Source organism: Perognathus longimembris, chromosome 25 (genome assembly GCF_023159225.1).
Source record: "Perognathus longimembris pacificus isolate PPM17 chromosome 25, ASM2315922v1, whole genome shotgun sequence".
NCBI classification, from domain to species: Eukaryota; Metazoa; Chordata; class Mammalia; order Rodentia; family Heteromyidae; genus Perognathus; species Perognathus longimembris.
The window spans coordinates 2,596,105-2,598,974 of record NC_063185.1 but is presented as its reverse complement, the minus strand read 5'-3'; positions in this window follow the sequence as shown (position 1 = coordinate 2,598,974).

The following is a 2,870-nucleotide window of genomic DNA, read 5'->3' as shown; positions in this document are numbered from 1 at the left end:
TCGGAGCGAGGCCCCGCCCCGCGCTCTGCGTGGCTACGCCCCCGCCGCCGGGCTCCGCCCCAGCTCCAGGCCCCGCCCCCACGCTCTGTATGGCCCCGCCCCGAGGCCTGACCACGTCCCCGGCCACGGACCCGGGCCCTCACCGGCTTGCTGCCTTGCTCAGCCACAACGCAGGCCCCACCAGGACTTGGGGGAGAATCGACCTCTTCATGAACTTTGTTTCTTCTCTTTTTTATTTAAAGTTTTGTTGTTATTACGAAGGTGATGTACAGAGAGAGGGTTCCGGGTACTTTGATAAGTCCGGCAATGAGTCCATTTCCTTTTGGACAGTGTCCCCCACCCCCCCCCCCCGCCCTTCCCTGGCCCTCCCGTCCCTACCCACAGCGGTGCAGCTCATTTTCAGCTTAAGATCCAGGGAGCCTCGTCCCTCCTTGTCTGCGTCCTCCTTGCCTCCCCAAAGACAGACAAACAGCAGACAGACAGAAGGAAAACAAAAACAGCAAGGAAGGGGGAAAAAAAATTAAAAACCCCTGTGTCCACCTCCAGAAGTTCATTCCGATCGATATTATTGTATAAGATCAGAGGCCCACAGGCGCAATTGCGCCTTTGCGTTCCTCCCCTAAGACTATCCCCCTTCAGTCTCCCTGTGTGCGCATGCCTGGCGTCCCGAATAATTTATCATGTCCCTGGGTGTTTTAGATCTAGCTTCCGCGTGTGGGAGAACACTTGGAGAGTTTTCTCAACCACCTCTTTATCCACTTCTGTGCATCAGAGATAGAATAAATCACTGATCTGAATTCCTGTGTTCCCTTGGCTGTCTTATCACAGCCTAGTTGTAATGATCACCCTGCTTTACTGGAGGTGAAAGTGGGGCCCCGGTATTTTGCCCGGTCACATAGTAAGCAGTCAGGGCTACGATTCTAAAGATCTGATTGCTTTTTTTTTTTTCCTGTGGATGAGGGAGACTGGCGCTCAAACTCAGAGCCTGGATGCTATCACAGCTTTTTCCACCTGAGATTCCAGCTCCATTGACCGCCTTCTTTTTTGCTGGCTAATTGGAAATAATGAGTTTCGTGGACTTTGCTGCCTGGGCTGTCTTTGAACTGTGATCTTCGGATCTCAGCGAGGATGACAGGTGTGAACCACTCTGGGAGCCTGGTGTATGATCTGATTTCTTCTCCATCCTTCTACTTTACATCTGGGGCATGGTGGCGGATTCTGCACTGTGGAGGTTTCTCTGACTGAAGCTCAGGAAGGTGGCATTTAGGAGAGAGGTGGAGCTGTAAAAGGCCATGCACCACAGGGCTGAAGGCAAAGAGGATGAACAGGCAGTACAGTCCACTCCACCCACTTTGCAGGAGCACTTGGATTGCCTCAGAGCCAGCCCAAATAGGACAAAGAAGACAAATGTAGAGTTCCCAGTGCTTGCCAGGATTTTCATGTCACAGTGCGGTTACTTGGAACTGCAGTTGATTTCCATCCCAAATGCTGGGATTACATGCTGGCCACAGGGGGCTCACGCCTGTCATCCTAACTACTCAGGGGGCTCAGATCTGAGAATTCCAGTTTGAAATCAGCCTGGGAAAAGAGGGCTAAAGAGAATCTTCTCTCCAATTAACCAATGAAAACCAGAAGTGGAGCTGTGGCTCGTAGTGGGAGGAAAAAAAAAAACCCAAAAAACCCAACTAAAGATAAGTGCCCAGGCCCTGAGTTCAAGCCCCAGTACTTTTCTCACCCCCTCACCAAAAATAAATAAATATCTGAAAATCTGAGATTACATGGCTGCTCCACCCCCCCCCCCCCTCTATCTATCTATCTCTTCTTTTCTAAGGCTGAATACTATTCTATTGTATGTGACCGCATTCTGGTCAATTCATCCAGTAAAAGACATCAGAATTTTATTTTATTTTTTGCTCCTGTGGTTTATTTTCCATTTTTCTTGATTAAATGCAAGTGTTTAGTCTGACATTGATCTGTGCATACAAAGTGTCTAATTTTGCTTCATCTTGTAGTCAGGGCCAGGTGCCAGTGACTCACACTTGTCATCCTAGCTACTCAGAGGCTGACATCTGAGGATCATGGTTCAAAACCAGCCTGGGGAGGAAAAGTCTGTGAGACTCTTCTCCCCAGTTAACTACCAAAAAACAGGAAATGGAGCCATGATTCAAGTGGTAGAGTTCTAGACTTGAAAAAATAAAAAGAGCTCAGGGATAGCACGCAGGTCTTGAGTTCAAGTCCAGGACTGGCACCAAGAGAAGAAAGAAGCAGGCGTCGGAGGGAAGCCATGAGCTCTTCAGCCCGGTTCTGTCTGGGTGGGCTTCCACCCTGTATGGTATGAGGAGGTGGCCTTCATCTCTCCATCTGCGGCTCTGTGGGGCACCAGCGCCCTCTGGGGGTCAGCATGCCAAAGTCCTGCTCCACATGCCATAGAGCCACGCTGGCCAGGCCAGCTCCCCGGCCATTGGTCACTCGGGGCCTGAACTTGTAGGCCATGTAGCTTGAAGTCTTCAGACTCCAACAGTGGGGGCCCAGGACCCCTGGGGAGTTAAGAACACTCCAAGCCAGTTCTAGAGGATTGGAGAGTGATGACTCTGAGGCTCTGATGACTCTGGGACTTGTTTTAGCTCCAATTTATAAATGATAAGACTGAGGCCTAGAGAGGTTAAGTATTTGGGGTAAAATCACATATCTACAAACTGATCAAACTCAGATTGATCATTTGCTATTATTACTCACTTGGCTCAGAATTGGAGGAGTTTGGAGTGATTCTGGATGCTCGTGTGGGAGTCAGGTGGGGATTACAACTCTCAACATTCATCACTTGTGCCAAGCACCGGTGGTTCACGCTTGTAATCCTAGCTACTCAGGAG